The sequence below is a fragment of the Herpailurus yagouaroundi genome, unplaced genomic scaffold, assembly GCF_014898765.1.
Source record: "Herpailurus yagouaroundi ecotype Mexico unplaced genomic scaffold, PumYag 67793, whole genome shotgun sequence".
NCBI classification, from domain to species: domain Eukaryota; kingdom Metazoa; phylum Chordata; class Mammalia; order Carnivora; family Felidae; genus Herpailurus; species Herpailurus yagouaroundi.
In genome coordinates, this window is record NW_024420586.1 from 9,305,189 (window position 1) to 9,331,039 (window position 25,851).

At 46.3% G+C, this 25,851-nt stretch overlaps 1 long non-coding RNA gene across 1 annotated transcript in view; it reads left to right on the top strand.

Annotated features, from left to right (window-relative positions):
- The window catches only part of LOC121025968 (uncharacterized), a 33,855-nt gene extending 8,998 nt beyond the window's left edge, over nt 1-24,857 (top strand). Inside the window, exon 3 of the long non-coding RNA XR_005788212.1 lies at nt 23,704-24,857. This is a non-coding gene — a long non-coding RNA (uncharacterized LOC121025968). The remainder of the gene's footprint in view (nt 1-23,703) is intronic.
- Nucleotides 24,858-25,851: the final 994 nt, after the last annotated feature.

The following is a 25,851-nucleotide window of genomic DNA, read 5'->3' on the forward strand; positions in this document are numbered from 1 at the left end:
GTGCATGAGTGGGGGAGGGGCAGAGAGAGAGAGGGAGACAGAGAATCCGAAGCAGGCTCTGAGCTGTCAGCACCGAGCCCGATGTGGGGCTTGATCTCACGAACCATGAGATCATGGCCTCAGCCGAAATCACGAGGCGGACACTTAACCACCTGAGCCACCCAGGTGCCCCCAGGAGGCAGATACTCTGAAGTTGAAGCCTGTGCCGTTATCATTTGGGTAGCGATTTGAATAGTAGCGATTTCATGTGCTTCAAACTAAATGCTATTCCCGCGTGACCTCAGAGTTCATATGTGTGATGCCTGGGTTCCGGGAGAGCCAGCCCTACCCCTTCTCCTCAGCCACCAAAGAAAGTTGGGGTAAATTCTTTGAAAACTTTGTAGACGGTCAAAGCCCCTCTGCCGGTTTTCTCTGGTCCCTGTTTGCTACGATATGCGACTCCTTCCACTTACCTTTCCTGTCCGCTCACGCCGTCCCCTCTGCCCCGGGAAGCTTGCAACTCGGAGCCCGTGCTCTGCTTGCCCACATCCTCGCTTGCTCTCCCTCAGTCCTAACTGAAGCCTTGTCCCCTGTGGGTCTTTCAGGCGGTGGTCCCCCAGGTCTCATTCACAGGGCGTCAGGTTGAAAGGGGGGGGCGGGTCCTCGCCTGGCTCTTCGTGCTTCTTCCAGACCATTTTCCACCCTCGGGGCTTCTGAGACTCAGGTGGGGTAACTGCCATTCTCTCAATGTCCTCATCTCTGTCAGCGTCCGGCTCGCTGGTCACTCTCCCTCAGTCAGCAACTGTCCATTGTTTCCTCTACACCCCAGCCCTGCCATCATCCTCTGAGCTCCGTGGCCTGTGTAGATAACAAGCCACCCCTAGGCTTTCAAGGTGCGTATCTTCTTCTGTGAGCTTTGCCTACACTCCCCTCCAGTCATGCGTTCTATGGCCTTATTGTAGAACTTGTCACTCTTAGAACCCCACCCACTTCTGGTGTCCTTCGTTCGCATCGTCCACTCTGACCACAGTCTCCTAAACGTCCCCTCCGGCTGCCTCCCTCAGTTGCTCCCTCTACACCTGTTGGTCAACCTCAAGGGAGCCATCCTCACTTGACCCACTTATTTCTCCCTGCGTGATACTGGCTCCCTCTTATCTTCCCTTTCTTGCTTTGCGTGCATCTGGCGGGCTGTCACTCTAACCTCTCCCCTGCCAGGATTCTTAACGTCTTTGTTCTATCCCTTCTATCAAATCCACGTGCCAAAACCCTATTCTCGCATGGACCCAACTTCTGCTGTTTGCTTACATCTAAACAGTTGAGCGCTTCTGGGCAAAATCTCGCCGCTGGTACCACCATTAGTCCGTGACTCGTGAGTTCACCCAAGACTGCCCTCCGTGGCACCTAGAAGTCCCTCCGTGTTTCCACAGTCGACTCCGTCCTTCTCAGTCTCCGCTGTGACTGTTTGAAACCTTCACTCTCACCTTATCTCTGGTCTCTCCCTCACCCCTCAGTCTCTGCAGAGATACCCTGGTTCCTAGTTCACTGAGAAAAAAGGTCACCAGGTAGGAGCGCACAAAATTTCTGCCCCCTTCTCTCTCATTCCGCCTGTAAGGATGGAAGAGATGTCCCTCCTTGCTATCAACCTTTAAAAACACTTAAGCCCTTCTACTCTTTTGTGTGTGTGTGTGTGTGTGTGTGTGTGTGTGTGTGTGAGAGAGAGAGAGAGAGAGAGAGAGCGCGACAGAGACAGAGAGCGAGCAAGCGTGCACATGAGCGAGGTAGAGGGCCAGAGAGGGAGAGAGAATCTTTTTAAAAAAGTTTTTTTTACTGTTTATATTTGATACAAAGAGACAGAGCATGAGTGAGGGAGGGGCAGGGAGAGAGGGAGACACAGAATCGGAAGCAGGCTCCAGGTTCCGAACTGTCAGCCCAGAGCCCGACGCGGGGCTCGAACTCACGGACCGCGAGATCATGACCTGAACTCAAGTGGGACGCTTAACTGACTGAGCCTCCCAGGCGCCCCAAACCTTTCTCCTCTTAATAAGCCCTTCTCATTCCATGTTCTCCGTCCTCTTCTTTTTCCCCATTCCCTCCCACACACTTGAGGGCTAACTTTCCTAAAAGGATTGTCCACACTTGCTGTCTTCATTTAATACCTGCCATAGCCTCCTCGACTCACTACTGCCCTCACCACGCCACAAGAACTGCTCGGGCCAGAGTCACCAGTAACTTCTCGTGTTGGGGAACCCAATGAAGTCCCTTCTCCTCAGTTCTTACTTGCTCTCTTGGCATCCTCCTTGTGTTGAAACACTCGTTTCCTTGAGTTCGGTGATACGGGCCACTCCAGCTTCTCCTCCCGCCTTTCTGGCCACTCCCTCTCAGGCTCAGGCTCAGCCTATACTTTTAGTATTGGTGCTCCCTGGAGTTTGGTCCTTGGCAGTCTTGTATTGCTACTCCATAGATGCCCTGGGGAGACCTTGTCCACGCTCCTGCTTCGGTTATCGTCGGCACGCCTCTCTCTTCTCTTGTGTTCATGCGATGGTTTCCTTTTTTCTTTTCTCTCTACTGGTTATTCATTTCCTTCGTCATTTGGTGCCTGGATCACTTTCAGCCACGAAGTGTATCCAGCTCCTAAGTATTTCCGACACAACTTCGGTCACTTTTTATTATCTGTTGGCCAAATAAAAGCTCAGAGTTAACCAACTACGGTTCAGTAGCATTTGATTTGGTGTGAGAAAAATTTCAGTTAGATCTTGGTTCTAGAACTCATATTAATCGACTTCATGGTGATCATTTATTTGGACAAATTTTGGTTTTCTTGAATGAGCTTGAGATTCCAAATTATATCCAGAGAAATCTGTTAGGCTTTAAAAAAGGCATTTGAAATTCTTCCATGCAAATGAACATATTCCAGCCTGTGTATAAAAAGCAGAAGGAGCCCGAGACTTATTTTGGGTTACTCAGTGGTGTTCTGAGACGTCCCCCTGATTCAATACAGCTTGGAGAAGGATTTAAGAAAGTGGGTTATGTGGTTATCCTCAACCAACAATAACACCATAACCATCTAATAAAGTGTGCATGGGGGGGGGGGCTCAGAATGAGTATGTGATTTGAATGTGATGCATCAGCCTTGCAAATAGTTACTCCCAGAGTGAGTTGCAATTTGCTGTGTCAGATGAATGCTAAAACGGCTGTATTCATTCATTGCATGATCTCTAAATCTCCCGGGGGGAAGGAAAGGGAGATTTAAAAAATTCTCGGTTTTATACTTACTTTTCAGGTTGCAGAATATGAAGTTGATAGAAAACCTTGTACCTTGTTCCACTGAATGAGGCTCCTCAGATAATGTTTACAGATGATGAGTCTTCTCTCGCCAAAATGTTCAGCAAGAGGAACAACACACTTTGAAAATGCCTATCAAAGACATTTAATCATAGTATAAAGACTCCCGGAGTGAGCCTGGGTGGGTAGTGCAATCCTGGCCTGTTCACCATTACAGGTTTATCTAATATATTCTGCACAGTAACACTTCGTACGGCAGTGAGGGTGCTCGGTTCAGGCTTCAGGACGTTTCTGATCCTCCGGGAAGCTTTTCGGCTTGGGCAAGATTTAGGTTCTATGTCCTCCCACACCACGCGGCTGAACTGCCTTTCTCGAAACACCGAGAGGGAGGTAGGGAGGGGTTCCTTCATCTCAGTCCCTTGCCGTGTCCAGAGTGTGCTTTGTCAGGAGAGACTGTCAGATAATTTGTGCGGGACGTCGTACCCATGTGATAAAAGACCTTGCCTGAAGATCAGCACAATAATGTCTGCCCATCTGTGCAAAGCCCTTCTGGGCAGCATCTTAGTAAACTACAGAAGTCATGCTCTGAACACGAAATAACCCAACTGGTAGCATATGCATAGAGCCTGTATTAGATAGCTTTTGCCGTGTAACAAACTTCCAAAACTTGATGGCTCTGACCATCATTTTAATCTTTCTATCTATCTATCAATCAAAGAGAGAGTGCAACTAGGGGAGAGGGGCAGAGGGGGAGGAGAGAGAGAGAGAGAGAGAGAGAGAGAGAGAGAGAGAGAGAGAATCTTAAGCAGGTTCCGCTTAAGGCATGGAACCTGATGTGGGGCTCAATCCCATGACCCTGGGATCGTGACCTGAGCCAAAACCCAGAGTCCGACGATCAGCCGACTGAGCCACCCAGGTGCCCCCACGATCATTTATTTAGCTCCCAATTTGGTGGGCTTCCGGGGCAGTTCTTCTGGTCTAGGCTGGCTCTACTGATTTCTGTGGGTTTTCTTCCTGAGTACACAGTTAGCTGGAAAGTTCGCAGGTGGCTGGGTGATCCAGAATGGCCTCATGTATGTGCCTGGCTGTTGACTGTCTATTGGCTGGTAGCTGACTGACTACAGTCCGTCTTCCTGTGGTCTCTTAACTTCCAGAAGGCGAGTTGAGAGTCAGTCACAAGGTAGCCTTAGGGTCCCAAGCATAGCAATAGGGCAGACCTCAACGTGCGAGGACTAAAAGCGTCTGTCCGAGTCATGTTGGCTATTGTCCCATTGGCAAGAGCAAATCACATGGCCCACATTCAAGGACTAGAACACGCCGTGATGGGGAGAGCTGCGACATTAATACTGCACGTGTGTGGATCTAGGGGTTGGGGGATGATTTGGGGCCATTTTTGCGATCAAGCACACAGCTCTTTGGAACTTGCCAAGTATTCTCCTGTGCGTTATCCTCGCTGCAATCATGTGGCATGGAAACTACGGTTCCCATTTTACAGATAAGCAAAGTGGCTCACAGAATCTAAACAGCTTAACCAGCATCCTTGCCCCACACGGCAGCCTGAAGTATAAAAAAAAACCACAGAGAAACTCTCTGTTATACTGTTAGCTCTAAAAGCATATGCTCGGTATCTCAGCATTTTTTTTTTTTTTTTTTTTTTTTTTTTTTTGCTTCTTATGTCACGTGGTTCCCAAATTTAATGAGAATCAGAGTCATTTCCTGGCACTTGTTAAAATTCAAATTCCAGGGATCCACCTGAGGTTCTGAATCTGCACTGGCTTATGACACTGGGTGTTCCTAGCATGGTACATTTTTATGCTCCAGTGGACATTAAAATTCCTGTGGTTGGCTTTCCAGATCCACGAGTTCATAGCATTGGGACAGTTATTAATTTCTCTGAGACTTTGTCTTGTCGTCTGCAAAACAGGGTAATAAGAAAGACACCCCCGCCACCCCCGCCCAGAGGGCTGGAGTGAAGATTAAATGAATAACCTAGGAAACGTTGAGCCTGGTGGCCGGGAGGTGCTCAGTAAGTGTTATTTTTTGATCTCTTCATCCTGACAGGCTGTAGGACCTGATGATGAGGAACATCAACGCAAGGGGGAGAAATTGCGTCCACTATGCTTGGCAGACTTGCACTGTCAATGCCCATACCTGAGAAATGATGGTCAAATGTGCATCAGCACTTCAGAAAGCACATAGCTCTGGGGCACCTGCGGGGGACTCAGTCGGTTGAGCGTCCGACTTCGGCCCGGGTCGTGATCTCGCGGTCTGTGAGTTCGAGCCCCGCGTCGGGCTCCGCTGCTGACGGCTCGGAGCCCGGAGCCTGCTTCGGATTCTGGGTCTCCTTCTCTCTCTCTCTGCCCCTCCCCTGCTCCCACTCTGTCTCTCGCAAAAATAAATAAACGTTAAAAAAAAAAAAAAGAAAAAAGAAAGCACATAGCTCTGTTTGAGGGGGAGAAGATATCAGATTCTTCAGAAGCCTAAGAATCATGACTGGAAAGAATGACAGGCCTGGTAGGCAACAGCTGTTGTCATTAGAGACCAACTATATGCACAAGAGGCGCAGAAGGGCTGGTCATGCCTCAACCCCTCCAGTCTTTTCCAAATTGCTGTGAACTTCCAGTGTCAGCACTATTGTCTGTATGTCCCCAGACAGGGACAAAACGTACAATGATTCTCTGTTACGACTTCACCTCATCCGAGTCCGTTGTGTCAATGTGGAGAGAAGCCCACCACACAGTTTCTGCTAACATTTCCAAGGAAGGATCTAAAACGTGGCACATAGTGGGTTATTTCCAAATAACGCGAGACATCCTCTTGAAGTCTCTGCGTCAAAATGATGATCAAATGGCCGGTTTCTTAAGGTTTTTTCTTTTTGGCACGTTCTCTCCTATTTTTTATGCTGCGTCCCCCGTTGTGTCTCCGTCCGCTGTGTCTCCTTTTTCCTTCGTGCCTTCTGTCTTTGTAGATTTCATGGTTTTCTCTGCTGGTTCCTTCTTTCTTGTTTTTGAAAAGGAAAAGGGGCCTTTTTCCTTTTTTAACCCGAACGACCAGCATCCATTTTAAAACGCGTGCCTTTCCTCCGTTTTTATGGTGTTTGCAGCTCATCTCCTATATTAACCACCGTGGGGTGTAGGGTGGGGTGTTTTCCGCTCATCTGTCATTGTGGCTGCGGTGAAATCGTAGCTGCAAGCTGGAGTGATGCAAAGCACACCTCCTAATCTTGGCTAGACTAGAACATCTACTCTTCTGACTCGTGTGAGCAGCGCAGGGCTTAACAGCCGCTGGTCCGGATAGGTGGTAGCGGAAAAATAACGAGGGGTCGTGCACGTGTGTGCGCCTGTGTCGGCCAGCGTTTGTGTGTTGAAGACTGAGCAGCTTTGTGCCAGAGGGACCCTCTCTTCCCCGCTCGGTCCCTCCGTCTCCTCCCCAGTATTCCTTTTGGCTCTCCGGACTTCACCTCTTGGCCGTTTCTCCTGAGGTTCGAGGCTCCCAGTACCCAGCGACACGCACCTGTCCCAGGACCTCAAAGTCAAATTAGAACTTGGTTACAGCTGGAACCTTCATTGTTCTCTAAGGCTGAAAGCACCAGGGCCCAGGGCAACGGAGGACCCCTGGTGGCACTTGGGGCAGCCCTTATCTCCAGTGGCACCGCTGTCATTGTCCTTCCTGCTGTTGAGCAGCCATCCGTTAATGGTGGGCTCAGGGCGGGGAGAATTTCCTGATTTGCCCGTTTTAACTAAAGTTACCCAACACTGCTATCAAACAGCTGATCTGATCTTTTTCATCAAATCAACCAGCTGTTTTAACTTCGCTGTATGTTGGGGAAGGTGCAAGCGTCAGCTTTTGAATGAATTTGTTCCGTACGTTGCCTGCTGTGGTATCGTGTGCATTTGGGGACTTGTGTTTAGAGTTTGTCAAAGGTCCATCTGAATCAGCTGGGGTACTTGAAATAAACCCACAAATTCACCGATGCTATTTCTGTTCTGTAGCATTAGAATCTTTTGGCTTAGGGCTTGGGAATTTGCATTTTTAACGAGTTTGAAGAAATACCTGAGGTTTGAGAACTTAAGAGATGGTGCTGATCACTGATTCTTTGGTGTGCCTCACCTGTTTTGGCTGGGCGTCCACTTTCCACCCCCGTTCTGGGGAAAACAAAGCTTAGGGGCCACGTTCTGTGCAGGACAAGTTATTGTACATTTTTCCGAGTGAGGGCTGGGGTTTTCTTTTTCTTTCTTTCCCTTTCTTTCTTTCTTTCTTTATTTCTTTCTTTCTTTCTTTCTTGTTAGAAGTTTATTTATTTTGAGAGACAGAGCAAGAAAGCACACAGGGAAGGGCAGAAAGAGAGAGAGAGAGAGAGAGAGAGAGAGAGAGAGAGAGAGTCCCAAGCAGGCTCTGTGCAATCAGAGCCCGACACGGGGCTCGATCGCATGAATAGTGAGATCACAACTTGGGCCACAATCAAGAGGCGGACCCTTAACAGATTGAGCCACTCAGGTGCCCCTGGGACTTTCTTTTGTAAAAATAGTTTAGAAAAGCTCGTTTGAATAACTTCTCTTTGGGGGAAGCCAACCACTTGCTTCTATCATAATTAAATAAAGGACGTTTGCCGTGAAATTTTCTTAGAACCCTGGGCTGGCATCTTACGACACCACCAACAACCTCTCTCCTTCAACGTATTTGAAGATCCTAATATTTATTATCTACTACCAGGGCCTTCCTACTAAACGGCCAAAATACTTACTGCCTTAAACAGATTAGTGTAGAAATGTGAAGATTTGGCTGATTCCAAGATGTTTTCCAAGTTTCCAGGATTCTGCCAGCTGCCTCCGAGGGGTCTGTGGCAAAGGCTCACGGGTGTCATGTCGCCTTCTCCCTTTTCCTTTAGAAAAGAACCCTTGTTGCCTTCAAGGGGTTCGAACACTGCCCTGAATCTGATCGAAGGCCACGTTTTCCAGCCTCTTTTGCGCATAGTCGTGGCCATGTAACTAAGTTCTGGGCGATTAAATGTAAACGGAAATGTCCCATGGGATTTCTGCTTCAAGGTCACGGCCTAATTTGGGAGGGTTTCCCCTTCCGTCTTTTTTCTGTTGTTCCTTCCTGTTCCTCTGAATGTGACATACGAGAGCTAGAGCTTGACTGGTCATCTTGGACTGTGACGCACCCTTCGGGGCGAGAGGCAGGGCTGAGGGTGGCCAAGCTGCAGACTTTTTCGACATAAAAGAATAAATCTGCCGTGTCTCGCCACTAATATTCTGAGTTTCACATTTTATATGCAGCTGAAACTAGTTCTGATACACATTATAAACCTCCTTCTGTGCTCAAACTTTATCCTGTATGAGAATTGCCTGGTGGCGGGGTGGGGGGGAGGGTGCTGGGTGGCTCAGTGGGTTAAGCTTCTGACTCTTGATATGGGCTCAGGTCGTGATTTCGTGGTCGTGCGATTGAGGCCCGGCCCGAGTTGGGCTCCGCGCTGACAGCATGGAGCCGGCTTGGGATTCTCTCTCGGCCCCTTCCCTGTGCTCTCTTTCTCTCTCACTCTCTCTCAAAATAAAGAAGGAAACATTTAAAAAAAAAAAAAACAAACAAACAAAAAAAAAAAAAACCCCACGGTCACCCGGAAGGCTTTCAGACGCACAGATTTCTGGGGCCATCCCTGGAGTTTTGGAGTCAGTAGATGTGGGGTGGGGTCTGAGAACTGGCATTTCTAACCACCGCAGTGTGAGGCTGACGCTGCCGTCCCGGGGCTGCACTTTGAGAACCACTGTCCTCTCGAGATGATCTTGCATCGTTGGGCAGCTTCCGACTCCAATCACTGAGAGTGAGCATAGGTCAGCTAAATTTTCACATCTCTCAGCTGATAGTGCAAGTGCGTGCTCCCCAGCTCAGGGAAATTAATGCAAATGCCACAGTTTATTGGCTTTTGGAGCCAAGTCGCTTCGATTCCTGGGTTCAAGAGCACAGCCACATGCGCGTTCTTCGTGGTTCGCCTGCCCCTCCGGCTCCAGACCCCCCGATACCAACTCCTCTCTCATCCTCTTCACCACAATATGCAAACAACTTCCGGAGAAGTCCCCCTACATTCCCCAGGGAACTCCTTGGCTGTCGTCCGTTCGTTCCAAGTTCAAGATGGAGGGGGAAAGCACTGCATTGTCCTCCTTCATGCTGGGCAAGACCATTTTCTTATATATCTGATGGGGGGCAAAACGTCTGCCGGTGGAAAGGACGCCTGTGTTCGTGCTCATATGCGCGAAAGTGCTGACTCGAACTCGGGATGTCATTGGTGTTTTCTACCCCCGGTCAGTGCCGACGTGCCGTTCGTCACTGCCGCTTGCCAGGAACTGCTCCTTCTTTACACTGTTTTGTTGGATGGGTTAAGTCCAGTCTTTCCCTTATGACCCTTCCCACCTCCTGTATCCCACCCCAAGTCCTGAGGAAATCCTCTCTCAATTAACATTCCCCAGTCTTTTTTCCTAAGTCCATTTTACCATGTACTTTGGAGTCAGACGTACCTGAGTTTGAAGCCAGTCTTGACTACTTCCTCACTGTATGAGCTTCAGCAAGTTGACTGACCCAGCTAAGATTCCGTCACCTCATTTGTCATAATGCGGCTAATCGTGTGGACTCCACAGGGCTGAGGTGAAGATTAAGGTAGGCGATGCTTATGAAGGGCTTAACCCAGTTCCCGGTTCCTGGTAAGTGCATAATACCCGGTGTTCATTATCACGAATGGTGGCCTTTCAATCCGCTGAAGAAGAGTTTAGTCCCCCTGTGATACCAAAAGCATGCGCCACGAAAGAAAAAAATGGACATGTTGGACTTCATCAAATGAAGACCTTTTGCTTTGCAAAAGCCCCTCTTATAAGAACGAAAAGACAGAGCGTATTTGCAAATCACATGTGCTACAAAAAACTCCCATCCGCAGTATATAAAGAATTCTCTCAATTCAACGGTAAGGAAACAAACCGTCCAGTTAGAAAATGGACAAAAGACTTGAACAGAAATTTCAGCAAAGAAGACAAACAGGTGGCGAGGAGGCGCACGAAGAGCTAGTCGACATCGCTGGCTGTTAGGGGAAGGCAAAGTAAAATCACGAGGGGATCCCACTACAGTAGAAGGGCGAAAACGAACGTTACCCATCATACTGGCAAGAACGCAGAGATGTAGGGGCGCCTGGCTGGCTCAGTCGGTGGAGTGTGCCACTCTTGATCTCAGGGTTGTGAGTTCGAGCCCCATTTTGGGTGTAGAGATTGCTGAAAAATAAAATCCTAAAAAACAAACAAACAAACAACCCAAAACCCAAAACTAAAGAAGAATGCTGAGACACTGGATCTTTCGTAATTGGCGGAAATGTAAAGTTGTACAATCATCTAGAAAGCAGTATGGCAATCATCACACACCTGGGCATTTATCTTAGAGAAATGAAAACTTATGTTTACGTAAAAACATATACGTGAGTACTCATGGAAGCTTTATTTGTAGCCCCAAACTGGAAACAGCCCAAACGTCCTTCACCAAGTGAATGGTTGAACACATTATGGCACGTCCAATCCAATGGAATACTAGTCAGCAATAAAAAGGAATCGACTATTGATAGAACAACTTGGATGGATTTCAGGGGAGTTGTGTCCAGTGTCTCAATCCATTTGGGCTCCTGTAACAAAATACCACAAGCTAAGTAGCTTACGAACAACAGAAGTTTACTTACCACAGTTCTGGAAACTGGGAAGTCCAAGATCAAGGGGCCAGCACGATCTCATTCTGGTGAAGGTCCCTTTCTGTGTTCATAGCCTGAACCATCTTGCCATGAAGGAAGGGGCAAGGGACCTTAGTGAGGTCTTTAAAAAAAATTTTTTTTTAATGTTTATTTATTTTTTTTGAGAGAGAGAGTGTGTGTGAGCAGGGGAGGGGCAGAGAGAGAGGGAGACACAGAATCTGAAATAGGCTCCAGGCTCTGAGCTGTCAGCACAGAACCCGACGTGGGGCTCGAACCCACAATCCATGAGATCACGACCTGAGCCGAAGTCGGACGCTTCACCAACTGAGCCACCCAGGCGCCCCGTGAGATCTCTTTTGTGAAAGCATGAATTCCGTTCACAACAGCCCTACCGGCATGATCTAAGCACCTCCCCAACACTTCCTAACAGCCTCATCTCTGGGGGCTAGGATTTCAGCGTGAGAATATGGTGGAGTTGGGGCACAACATTCAGATCATAGCACTCAGTGAAAAAGGCTAGTCTCAAAAAGCCTTACATTTTATGGTTTCACTTATGTAACCTCCTCAATGTTACATAACATCTGTAATGGCAAAATTAGAGATGGAGAACAGACAGGCGGTTTCCAGGGGTGAGGGAAGGGGAAGGAAGGAAGGGGGTGTGACTAAAAAAATGGGACAGCTCAAGGGAGTTCCTTTGTGGTGGTGATGTCGCACGTTCCTACGGGTGACAAAACGCCATGGAACGCTACACAGACATAGAAAAAGGATTGCAGGCAGAAACTGGTGAAATAAGAGTCAGATCTGTGGTCTGATAACTTACTCCAGTTCATCGCCCAGTTTTGATGATGCGTGATAGCCTTGTAAGATGTCACCACAAGGGGAAGCCCCGTGATGGGCACATTGTGTTGTACTATCTTTGCAACTTCCTGTGAATCTCTAATTATTTCAAAATTACAAGTTAAGAAAAAATTAGCGGCAACAAAATTGCAGCCCCAATCACCGAGTCCACGGCCCATTCAGTCGGCAAAATGAGAGAAAAAAAGAACCCTCCTGCTATTGGTTTTCATGGTGATTTCATTGGAGATGAGCTATACTTTGGAGAGATTGATGCTTGATACTGAATTTTCCTTCAGACAGTTACTAGGTTGTGTTTTTTTGCTTTCTAGAACTGGATACGTGTCGTGTTGTCATCAGAGCTTTACCATCCTACGGAACACTGAGTGGGAATAGAGTTTTAAAAGGAATTCAGTGTTGGAATCATTCTCTGATCGCCATATAGCCTTCTTCCCATTGTACACATGTCTCTCTTTCTGGCCACGTTGCAGAAAGGTCTAACGTTCGGCCCACTTCTCAGTTGTAGGCAGCAAGGATGAGGTGACTTTGGTAGTGGCTTTTCCTAACCAGGGAGCGTTAAAAGTGGGTGGTGAAAAAGTCACCCAGAGCTGTATCTGGTGAAAGGACAGCTTTCAAAGAGCAACAGAACAATTCAACCCTTAAGCAGAGACCTTATTTATATGCCACATTTCGGCTGGGGAGAGATTTTATGACCAAATCTTGGAGCCTGAAAGATGAAGTCTATAATATAAACACACTAGCAGCGTTAACTCTCACAGCGCAAGGTGGGCTTGGCTCACAAGCCCCATGTGTTATTTTGGTTCCCTCTGGCATGGGAGACATTTCAATAGTCAGTGTCACGCTTGCATTTCTCTGCTTTTCATCTGTGAACTTTCAGACGTGGCCCAGAACTACATGCAAAATTAAACCGTAAACCCCCATGTGTATTTTAACCCACAGACTAGATTCAGGCTTTGGGTTCCAGAATGGACTTTTGTCACTTCCTTCCCGCTGACAAAATGGAGTTTGGCATACAGGCTGGGCAAGCCGAGGCTTCCTTCCGATTTGTTCTGGCTATTCTTTCCAGCAAGAAGTAAGGGACTGGGAACTATCCTTTTTCTTCCCGCTTGCTGGCGAGGTTGGCTTGGTTACATTACAGTAAGGTCACGGGTAGAGGAAGCAACAAGAACTCTCAGTTACCTGCTTTCTAGAAGTCCTGCTTCTGAGCCCTCGTATATGCTGTTCCCTCTCTTTGCAGTGCTCTTCCGTCTTTCTACTTCAAGCTTTGCCCCTGCCCTTGAGAGGTCAGTTTTTATTCATCCTTCAGAATTAGCTCAAAACTTACTTCCGGGAGGAAGCCCGAAATTAGATCAAGTCCCCTCTTCCACTCTCTCCTGGCATCCTGGACTTTTCTCGCATAGCATTTATGACAGATGTAATTAAACAGTTAATGTGGTAGTCACATGTCGCATGATGTCTTTTCTACTGCCCTGTAAAGGCTGCAAGGGCAGAGAGATGTCTCACTGAACACAGATGCTCATCCCCGGTACCCAGCACCGTGCCTGGCATATACCAGGGGTTCAACAAACGTTGGTTGAATAAAGTAAAGAATGCGTGAAGACAAATGCGGATGCAGAAGAATGGTGTTAATCATATTGTCTCCATTTATGGAGCACTTCGTGTACATGATGCTAGGCTTTGGGCTAAATGCGTTGCGCGATGATGTGCTATTTAATTCTTACCATAGCTCTGAGGTAAATACTATTCTCGTCCCCCATTTAACAGATAAGGAAACTGAGGCGTTAGAGAGTTTAAGGAAGTTGCTCAAGGCTACATAGGTGGTAACATTTTTGAAGCCTGTACTAGCTTCTCTCGTATCCCTTTTCGCTCCCTTCCCCCTCCTCTGTGCACTTTATATCCACACTCACCCTTTCTCAGCGGAGAACGTCCCTGATGTCGATGACGGAAAGAAGTTCCTTTGTCCCGGACATTCTCTGAGGACATTGCTCCTGGGGGACGAGCTGCTTCTGGAGCACATATTTGATGGGGTGGCCAAGGGCAGGTCAAGTTGCCTGATTCACGACATCAGTATCTCTCTCTGGCAGTCTGCGGGTGTTTGGATGATACGCTGAGGCAGGTTCAAAAGCACCGTTCTGCACATTCTAATATATATGATAATACTGTACTGTAGTTATAGGGTACTTTTTTTTCCCCTTTTTATCCAAGGGTCTAAAAGTTCTTTTTCAGCAGATCAGTTTCGAACAACACGACGCGGTTTTAAACGCGGACTCATAATGCTATTGGAGACCCAACATGTGAGAAGCTAACGGCCACGATTTAATATTTTTCAAATCTGACTCATGGCTCTCCCCTCCCTGACGCTAGCTAGTGCCATCATCCTGACTATCACGGTTTAGCGGTTTTGAAATACACGTTACATACCAAGTAGGCTGCGGTAGCTTTCTCAGTGGCATTTGGAAACACGTTAAAAATATGCAGCTTGACTTTTCATCCCCTTCACACCCTCTGCATTTCCCTTTTGGAGAGCTCAGAGGGCGGCAGGGTGGGAAGAAAATCGGCCGAAAGAAAAAGAAAATAGATTTACCCCCGTAGAAAAACAATGTGCAAACACAGATCTATTGTTCTCGCTTCCGGTTCCGGCTTCCGTGCCTGCCTTTTTGCGTCTTGCATTTTATTTGTGTTTAATCGTGCTTTTGCCAGCTTCGGGTGCCCCTTCGCTTAACCTCTCCTCCTGCCTGTCTTGCTGGCCCTACTGTTCCGTTGGCTGCGGCAGCTCTGCTCATTTTCATGTTGTTCTTGAGGATCCTTGCTTTTCCTTCGCCCCGTTCATTCACTTTGTCTGCGTCCCTTTCCTAATTCTCCACTCCCTCGTAGTTTCTCAGATCTCAGACAGGTCTTGCTTCCAACTCCAAGAATATATTGATTCTAAACCTTGACCCTTTTCGTTAACTAATGTTATTTCTTTAATTAATCCCTCTGCGTTTTATTCTTAAGAACCTATCTACAATTTTCTCTAATTGAATTTCCAGCTCCCATATTTTCTTGTGAGGTTTCTTTCTGGCAGAGCATTTACTTGGTTTCTTTTTTCCTTCATTACTGAATTTAATTGGAGAGGCTTCTTTTTTTTTTTTTTTTTTCCTGTCTGTCTCTGCTTTTGGTCTTCCGATGTACGTGGACTCAGCAGCGGGAAGCAGTGAGTGAGCGGGGCACGTCGAAGGAGCACTGGATTTGGAGTCCGAAGGTCTGCGCTCCTGTCTCAACTCTGCCACTTAACCATCAGAAGCTCATCTGTACAATGGAAATAATGGTCTTACCGGCCCTGCTGAGGGATCAAATGAGATAAAATGATGCAGACAGATGGCAAATGTCTCCTCCTCCGGGGATTTTTAGGCCTTGTGGATGCATTCATTTCCTTTCAACGGCACCTCTTTTCCAGTTAGCGCAGGGCCAAACTAAAACAATGGCAAATGTGAACTTGAGCACTACAAGTTTAAAATCTTATCCAATTCTCTCAGAAGCTCTCATTAGCCTCTTGGTAAAAATATCCTGGTCACGGTGGCATAGAGGATGCTGACCGTATCTCCGTTTCTTGGCGGAAGCATGCATCCCAAGAAGGCTGTTAAACTAGAATTAAAAGAGATCTTAGGTTCCAGGACCCGGAAACTGTCGTTCCGGTTTCCCAAACAAAGATGGAATCTTATCTTCATCATTTCCTTAAGTCGGTTGTCCAAACTTGGCATAAATACATTTTATTTATGGGTACTTGCTCTTTCGGAAAGCAGCCCGTTTCACTGCCCGATATTTTGTGGAAAATGATCCATAGTGTTCATCCCCTGCTGCCGCTGACTTCCTGAACTAGTCCAATTCTTCTTACTTGCGACAGCTCTTTGATGTTTCTGGGCAGTTTCTATGCTCTTCTTTTCTAGAGGCTACAATCCCTGTCCCTTGGATGGTTTTTTGTATAACGTGGATTTTCATGTCCTTCGACATTCTAGATTGCTCCATTTGTCAATGGCCTCTACAAAACCGAGCCTCCAGAGCTGGATGCAATACTCTGGATGTGTTTCCACCGTAGAGATCTGGACATTATGCTATCGCCGAGGAGGCTCACTCGCCTTGGGAACATGGGTGCTTTTGTCGGTTTGAGAAAGCTGCAGTACGGTCCATAAAATTCTCTCACAAGAGCCAATAAGCCAGTTTTTATGTGTATGTCAAGAACTTGCATAGAGAAATTTATTTTCGGTAGGACTGTAGAGGGCTCTGAGTTACACTATGGATAATGAATTTCTTCTCATTATGTAGAAACCCGAGGTGTCCATTCAGTATAATTGGAACTACTTTATGCAAAGGATAGAATGCTAGGTGTCGGGTTCTTATCTGTCATTATTCTTTAACCTTTATTGAGTTTTTACTCTGCACTCTGCATGTGAAGTATTTTACAGATACAACAGCCCTGCGAGGCAAGACAATTATTACTCCTATTTTATAGAGAAGGATACTGAGGCACAGAGAGATTTATTAATTTGTCCAGGGTCAGCCAGCAAGTAGATCCGAACCCAGGAAGTCTGACTCTGAACTCTATTCAGCCTCCCCTCCCTATGCAGTGCATGATTGGAAAACATTACTTAGGGCGATTGGTTAGTTTGTATTAAAGGAAAAGATCTGAACAAGTCTTTTATCCTCAGATTTCTCTCTCCCAAGTCTCCAAGGTCCGTTCCATGGAAAGTTGGTACCTTAAGATGACGTGAGGGGGGGAAAGGAGTTCCCACGGTGAAGGCCACACAGTTAGTTACCATTTTTAATGTAGCCCCTTGGACCATGCTACCCTAAAGGCCTGCTTCAAATAAAAGTGACAGGTTTCCGTGAGATACTATACGCGAGAACGCTTTGTAGATGCCGAACACGTGGTCCATGTATATGGCTTCTCAGATCGTTCATGGATTTTACATGCCTAAAAATGCCGCTTAAAACAGTTACTTCTCTGATCATTTATATGTCCTTTACGGAGTATTTTAAAACTTGCTGGATTTATGGTTATCAGTTGTTGCGACACACATAATTATAATGAATTAGGAAGTTTAAGATCCCAACGTGGAGGCTGTGTTAGAATCTGAACACTGGTAAGGGACAGGAAATGGGAAACATTTTAAATCCTCTCATCGTCTTTTGTAATTCTCTGAAATTCCATTAAGTTCAACCGTCGATGCTCAAAGAAGCATGGACGAGAAATGTACGTTAGTTATGTGGAGCCACTCCCGTATATACTTCAGTAGCAACCATAACAGCAACAATAAAGCTCTAAAGACACGTAGAAATTCTCTAAATTAACTCTGTGTTTTAATAGAACCACGAATATGACTACGCTAGATCCGTCTTTATTCTGTCATTACAGTCCAATTTGCGCTCTAGCTTCCTTTCATCCATTTTTGTTCCCCACACACTATGAATAATTCTTTCGGTTGTTCATTCCATCCTCCTTCACACGATATATTTACTGAATGATCATGGCCCACTTAGAAGCATCACTTCAGGAGACTAAACAAATTAAGTGCATTCAATCTCTTTGTGTAAATGACATTTTCAAAGACAAGTTGGGAAAAAAAATCAATCCATTCCATATAAGACACAATAAAAATGTCACAAAAACTGGGTGTAAAGTCAAACCAAGCGAGTTTGTACATTTTTATTATTATTATCTTTCCAAAATGAAAAGGGAAATCGAAAATACATGAACCTTAATTTTTGAGACCAGTCTGGGAAACTGTAATTACATTAGCAACATCCAACAGTGTTATCAACAGTGAGCAATTCCTCTCATCTCAACACAGCAGCCGACTCAGAAAATCACACCTTCCAGCTCATGGGATTTGTGACACTTAGTAATGCATGTGTAATTGGGTAAAAATAGTCATTACTGCAGTCTTGATTTTTGTTTGCTTCTGTATTTCTCTAAAGGAAGAAATACTCATGAGTCTCTTCCTGCTTCTTCAAAAAGGCTGTGGTCCGCTCCCCTTGCAAGGAGTATATAGCATGACCTTTTTCAATCCCAGTCATGCAAAGGCTGCCATATTCCTGACGGGACAGTTGTGCCAGCAGAAGCCCTGGAACCTCTTCTTCCCCCTACAAAGAAGCTGGAGGTGCTGGGAGATCCCAGTCATCTGTTGGCTAGATCTCTTTGCCCCCACTTAAGCCTCCTTTTTCTCCTGGATGCTATTTCCAGACCATACTCCTAAAATATGAATCATACCATGTTCCTCCTCTGTTCGGACACCTACCATGGCCTTTAATTGCTGAATGCTTAAAGTCTAAACTTCCCAGCATCCATCCGGAGAATAAATTTATTAGGAAATCCAGTGCCATCCTCTTGGTAATGTTCATTTTCCTCTTCTCTACATCTTGAACCTTCTGCCCTTGCCTTGCTTGGTACCAGTGTTCTACCTTCGTTGGTTCTGCGTTCCCTCCCTGAACTGACTTTCCTTCTCTTCTGCTTGTTCACATCCCTGCCTTTCTTCCAGTTCCCATTCACCTTCCACACCATCCACAAAGCCTTTTCTCTTTATCTTCCTATCATTTGGTTGGAGATTTCCTGCAGGAAAGGAGCCAGGATATACAAAGGCAGAAGGGAAGTAGGTATTGGAACATTTACCCCTCACCTTTCGTTCCATGTAGTCTAAATGTATAATTGCTACATTTCATTCCATTTTCAGCTCCACCTACATGTCCCATGGCATCTTGAACTTGGGAAGAGTCCCTACTTTGTCCCAACATCCCCATACCCCTCTTCGGTCCCCTCTTTCTAACAATGATGTTACCCTGTATCCAGATGCCCAGAGCTAGAAATCCAAACACTATCCTTCAAAATCCTTTCCTTTCCTTTCCTGCCCATCTGGTCACCAAGAACTACAATTTCTCATCTTCCATATCTCTCAACACCACTCTCTCCTCTCTTCTTAACTGGCTGAACTGCCAGATTTTCTCTGATCTCTCCTGGTTCTTTTCCAGTATCTTTTCTCTTTCCTTACCCTCTGCCTTACGCTTCTCCACTTTTACCCTAAACGTGGGAAGGTCGATGTGGCCCACACCACTCTCTCTATCTGCGATGTGTTCCCCTGTTTCTTCTCTTCGACATCTCCTATTCAGTCTTCAAAATCCTGTTCAGGTATCATCGTGCCCGAGGAAGCTTCCAGGATACCCACCACTCCCAAGGCAAGGTAACGTTCCATTTCTCTGTGGGTCCGTAATTCGAACATAGCACTCACATATCGGTTTTTATGTTGGTCTCTCCAACTTAAATATGCACGTCTTGAGGGTAGAACGCCTACCACCTCGCACGGTACTTGACCATAATGAAGCCCTCATAAATAATTATTCAATGAATGAATAGCATATAGTTCTAGTATTCTCTCCTTGGCTTTTTAAGAATTATTCGTTGGTTTACATACATAAATATATCTTTCTAAGGTTATAAGGACCTCAATAATAAAAAACGCTGTGTATCTAAAGCTGCACTGGCATCACCCCCCGCACGTGAACAACTATGATAGATACACTAGAGATCATGACTGAGAGTAAGAGGTCAAATATGTGAACTGATCAAGAGGCTATGTTTAAACTTTCATTCCCCCTTCCTGCTCAGCTTTTAATGGATACATCTTTGGCTTATTGAGTAGAAGTGTAATCATTTTTCAGGACATCACTTTCAGGTCTAGCCAAGGGCACCCATCAACAGAGCCCATCATCAGCTGCGGTTGACCAGGGCTCTAATTTGGCTGTTATCACTGAACTCTTTTGTAAGAAAGGTTGACTAAGCAGTGACCTTGTCTATTTCACAAGATACAGAGAGCTCTCCCTCTAAACTTCTCCCATAAGTTTCAAGACCTTTCATTTTAACGTCTAGGAGCTGTAGATGAGGTATAAATAACCACCGAGGAAGTGGTGTGGTAGATAAATAATAGCGGATCAACAATCCCACAAGCCAGAATTCTGCTCTTGATGAAACTATTGACATAAAAAAAAATCTGTTGCCACGGTGGTTTCAGTTTCGTAAAACTATGCCGAATTTAGAATGAAAAAGAAAGTATATGTAATCCAGTAACACGCATAAATGCAAGAACCAAAATGCATAAGGAAAGTTCACATATTGCCAAACTATTCCGGTTTCATGTATTCCTTTGGACATCTGGTGGACCCGGGGCTTGATCATGCTGTATGATAATTCAAAACATGGCACTTCCCATGCATTTGCCACACTCCTGCTGTATTATATGGCATCATATGGCTCCTCTGTCCCAGCCAAATTGCTCCACAACTTGTTCCTGAAAATGCTTCGCATTCTGGCTCCTGCCTAGATACCCCCATCCCTCATGTCACCCTTTTCTAAGTCATGCTCTTTCAAGATGTAGCTAAACCTGTAAAGAGTGTATAATGCTTCAAAGGCAAAAGGGATACTAATTTGGGAGAACTTAATTCTGCAGGCAGAAAAAAATCCCAACGTGGTTGCGTATGGGGTATATTCAATGCGGCCGGCGCATCGTCTTAGGAATAACCTCTCCTCCAAGAAATTACCCTGCCAAAATAGATCATTGCAGTGCCCTGCCCTTCACTAAGAGGCTTTAATATAATAACTAGTGACTATTACCTGTTGAGTGACTTAAGACCAAACTTATCTAAGGAATGAAAAGCGAAGCAATAGTAATTCTGTTCTTACACTCTTGGTGTTTTCACGGTGCTTAATATACATTATTCCATCATAATGCTAGCACTGCTTCCCTAAGAAGAACAACTGGTGGGCTGTAGGCCGAAACATCAATAATGCCGTCGTGGCTGGCAAGGACTTTTCCTGCTTCAAATCCTAAAGAGCACCAGATCATTCACTCATTCGGTCAAACATTTTCTGACGATCTCCTCTGTTCTAGGCAGTATTCTAAGCATCTAAAATAAAACCGTGGGCAAAACAGCTAAAAATCCCTGCCTTCATGAATTTTATATTCTAGAAGGAGAAGACAGACAATGAACAGAACAAATAAGTAAGGTAAGAAAGTGATAGTTGTTACAGAGGGACATTAAACAGAAAGAGGGGCATAGGAAATAGAGAAGGGGGGTTCAAGGAAGGCTCACTAGACAAGTGATAGCGGCGCATGGGGTTGAAGGAGGTGAGGCAACAATTCAGGAAGGAGGAATAATACTGACGGTACATTGTTTGCAAAAGTGGCCACAAAAATTCCTATTCCTATAGCCACATCTTTGGGTAGGCCCTTCCACATTGATTCTAGGCTTAGCCACGTGTTCTTCTTTGACCTATGGGACAATATCAAATGTGATCCAATTGATCTCAGAAACTCTTGTGACCACCATATGTAAACAAACCTGGGCTACCCTGATGGATGATGAGAAACATATGGCTAAGGGGGTTAATATTGCCCCATTAACATCAAGCCACTCCTATTATACCATGGAAGCAGTCACAGATGGTACGTAAACATAGAGGCACGGTTGTGCTCCAGCGTAACGTTATTTACAAAAAGAGGTGGTGGCAGGCCAGATTTGGCTGGCAGCCTGTAGCCTGCCAAGTCCTCTCCTAGACGATCTCGTCTTAGCCAAGCTGGCCTAGGCAAAAACTGTCCAGTCAACCCAGAGAACCATGAGAGGCAACCATTGTTATTTTAAGCCATTATGTTTTGGATTGGTTTGTTACACAGCAAAAGCTAACTGCTACAGTGTTCCAGACAGAGAGCACCAGATACAAAACCCTAACAAAGGAGTATGCTTGGGTCACCCTAGAAATTATAAAGGGAGCAATGTCACTGGAGCCAAGTGAGCAAGGAGGTGAGCAATAAAAAATAAGTGCAGAAGAAACAGAATAGAGGAATAGGACAGGTAGATTGTAAGGGCTGTGAGGGCCACCGTAGCAGAGGAGTGACGTGATTTGACTTATGTTTTTAATTTGTTTTAACGTTTATTCATTTTTGAGAGACAGGGAGAACAGAGCATGAGCAGGGGAGGGGCAGAGAGAGAGAGAAACACAGAATCCGAAACAGGCTCCGGGCTCTGAGCTGTCAGCACACAACCCAACGCGGGGCTCAAACTCACGGACCGCGAGATCATGACCTGAGCCGAAGTCGGACGCTCAACCGACTGAGCCACCCAGGCGCCCCTGATTTGACTTATGTTTTTAAAAGCTCAGTCTAGCTGCTGTGTTGAAAATAGACTGTAGAGTACAAGGGCAGAGGCAGGGAGGTCACTTAGCCTATTGCAGTCACCTGGGTGGGAGGTTTGGTAGGCTGGAGATGGGTAGTAACCCTAAAGGTTGCAAGAGGGATCCGAATTTGGGTATATTTTTCATGAGATGCACTAATAATTTGGATGTGGACTGTAGGAGACAGAAGGCAATTAAAGATCACATCACGGCTTTTGTCCTAAAAAATTGGAAATTGCCATTAATTTGAGATGAAGAAAATTATAGGTAGAGAAGTTCTGGGGCAAAGTATGAGGAGTTCTATGCAGCACGTCAAATTTAAGATGCCTGTTAGGCGTTTGAGTAGGTATTTGTGTACCCGGGTCTAAAGTTCAAAAAAGAAGATTAGATTGGAGGTACACATTTGGAATCATCAGCACAGAGAGGACATTTCTTATGCATGAAAATGATGCTATTGCCAAAGGAGTGCATGTACACAGTGAAGAGAAAAGCCTTAGGAAGCGAGCCTTGGGACATTCCAATTCTAAGATATCAGGGAGATGATGAAGAGGAATTGATCACTAAAGGAGCAGGTGACCGAGAAGGAGAGGCCAGAGAAGTATAAAGAAAACCAGGAGAGTGAAATAGCCTGAAGGTCAACTCAAGAAAGTGTTCAAGGAGGATGAGGGCTGAGAATTAACCCTTGGATTTATCGGTACAGAGGAAATTAGAGACTACGACAAAGTCCGTTTTGGTGGAGTTATGGACACGTAAGCCTGATAGGCATGGGTTTGGGAAGAGATTGTGAGTATGGAGAGCACTTTCAAGGAATTTAGCCATGAAGTAGAACAGAGAAACCAATCAGTAGCCAGAGGGTAATTAGAGGGATATTTTAGAGTAAGATAAAAGATATCATGGTTTTGTTCTGAAGAGAATGATCCAGTGAAGAGAGAGCAAGTGATGATGTAGAAAAGGGAGTGAGGGGGGCGTGTGGGTGGCTCAGTCAGTTAAGCGTCGACTTCGGCTCAGGTCATGATCTTGCGGTCCGTGAGTTCAAGCCCCGCGTCGGGCTCTGTGCCGACAGCACAGAGCCTGGAGCCTGTTTCAGGTTCTGTGTCTCCCTTTCTCTCTGACCTTCCCCCGTTCATGCTCTGTCTCTCTCTGTCTCAAAAATAAATAAACGTTAAAAAAAAAAAAAAAAAGAAAAGAAAAGGGAGTGAGGCCGTCCTAGACCATGATGTCCATTAAAGCCACCAGATTACTGCATCAGCCTGAGTACCTCCAGATGAGACACAGAAGGAAAGTCTTTGAGTGGACAAGAAGAGATGGGCTCTAGGGGTTAACCTTAGATAGGGGCATGGAGAGTTCATCTGGTAGCAGGAGAGACAGTAGAGTAAATGGGCCCACATGCTGGTGGGTGGGAGGTATGGTGGCAGATGGGAGTCTTCAGATGTCCTTATACTTTGTTCAGTGAAATGGGAAGCAAGGTTACCAGGCAAGAGTGAGGTTTGGGAGCATGTGTGAGTGGTTAGAGACTGGCGAGAGTAGTAGATTGTTCCAGTAACAACTCCCAGCACATAAGACCCTTGACATTCCTCTCCTCCACTGATTCTGGGCTTGCCATGTGATTTTCTGTAGCTAACTGGACATTGGCAAATATGATACAAGCAGTGGCTTACAAAATGCCTCTTTCTAGGAACTGCCACCCCCACTTGAAGCTGCTCAGGCTAGCCTGCTGGGGACACGTGACCCATCCACTAGCAAGTGCCAACTGCCGTCTTAGACCAGCCAGCCGCATTCAAGTCACTAGATGACCACAGCCACGTGAGTGACCCCAAACAAATGCAGCAGAGGAACCGCCCGACTGATCCCGACCCAACTGGTGACCCACACAATCGTGAGCAAATAAAATGATTACCGCCTTAAGACGCTATTTACTGGGATGGCTTGCTGTATAGCCAAGGTTAACAGATACAGAGGAGAATTATGGAAAAAGGTCCTGTCCTTTTTCCATAACTGGTGGAGTTGGTAGAATAGGGACATACAGTATGGATGGCTGGTGTTACTAAGGGACCACTTAAGAGTCCTACTCATTGAGTTTAAGGACATTCAGTCAGTCTGGTTGGGCTTTTTTCTAGCCACATTCAGTTACATGGGTGCAGGTGTGGTCTAGGGGAGAAATGAATATAATCAGGGTAGGGATTTTTGCCAAGCAAGTACAACAATGCCAGAGGATCAGGTGGGGTGGACATGTCTACAAGGGAATCATGATCGTCATTTACCATGGGCTGCAACCTCAGAAAATACAGGACATCAAGGAGTTCAGATGAAGTGAAAAGGTCGTTGGACCTTGTTAAATTTCTACCATGGGGGGTAAAGGTTTTTTTTTTTTTTTTTTTTTTTTTTTTTGGCATCAGGACACTAGGGAGAATGAACTAGAAAAAGAGGAAGTGGTGGTCAGAGAGTCTGGTACACGAATTAGAGATTATGAAAAGAGAGTAGTTATTGCGGATGACAAGGTTTATGACATGACTATAGCAATAAGTGGCCGAATAGATAGGACAAGATGGTGGGAGGAGAAACAGCAAGAAAGTAAGAGGCCAGGCTGTGGCAGGATCATCTATGTGGATATTGAAATCACCAGGAATTAGGCCAGCGCTAATACTGGGGAAGGTGGCCGTTGGCCAGGAGCTAAGATAGTCAAGAAACGTCGGGTGGGGGTCCCTAGGTAACTGTAACAAGAAAGGATCGTGTCGGGCCATTATGTGGTGGCATTCGATTCTAAGCTGGGGCATTTAAGGGCAGAGGGCCAAGAGGAAGAATGGCCTGGAAGTGTGAACAAGGAAGAAGGAGGACACCTGTCTTACTTTCAGGCCCAGCGGTACTGGGGGGGGCGGGGGATGGCTATGACTCAGTGGGGCTGCACCAGAAGGAGTGTCCTTAGGGGCATTGCTGATTTCCCACGGAGTAAGAAGGTGAAGAAGACAGCGTTCAGACAAGAGGTTGCGAATGTAGGAGATTGTGCTACTAATGGCCCTTGAGTTCCAAACAGCTCAGGGGAAGGCTTTCAAGAGTTGGGGGAGGGTGAGAGAAGGGGACGGACAGGGGAAGTGGCCAGCCTCGTGGGGATTAGAGGTGAAGGTAGAGGCGTGTTTCGGGAAAGGGCTGGGCAGTCTGGTTCTCGTGGCGACAGACAGAAGCGGAGGTGAAGACCGCTTGAGGTTAGACCTTGCCAGGGCGAGGCGGACCGTCCTGGTAAGGCGTCAGTTTTGGAGGCTGCGGAGTTTCCAGGGGACCGCTTTTCACATCTGCCCGGAGAGATGTGGAAGTTGGGCGACGGTGGTCATGTGTTGTTTGTTGGAGAGGCACACGGGTGAGTGCCCGCCGTCCAGCCTCCCCGTCGTTGCTGGATTCCATGTGGACACGCACGCGTTCCCTGGGAACGGCCCGGCGGGAGAAGGTGTGCCGGCATCTGGTAAACCTCGGGGGTGGCTGATAAAACTTCCTTCTTCCATGTGTCTGACACAAACAGCGAATGGCTTTTTTAAGAGCGGCCCGACGGGCCCGAGTGGGGGGTGATGTTCTTTCTCTGGGAGCAAGGGTGCGGGGCCCGCCTTTCTTCGATGTTGCGCTGAGACGCTTGTGCCGGCACCACGGGAGGCTTGGATGCTCCCCCGGCACTTCTGACGTTCTGACGTCTGGACTTGGACTCTTCCGAAGCGGCAAATTGGAACCATAGTGAAACTCTGGTATGAAAGGCGAATGGACAGCAAGGCCTTATACAGAACTTTTTTTTTTTTTTTAATTTTTTTTTCCAACGTTTTTTAAATATATTTTTGGGACA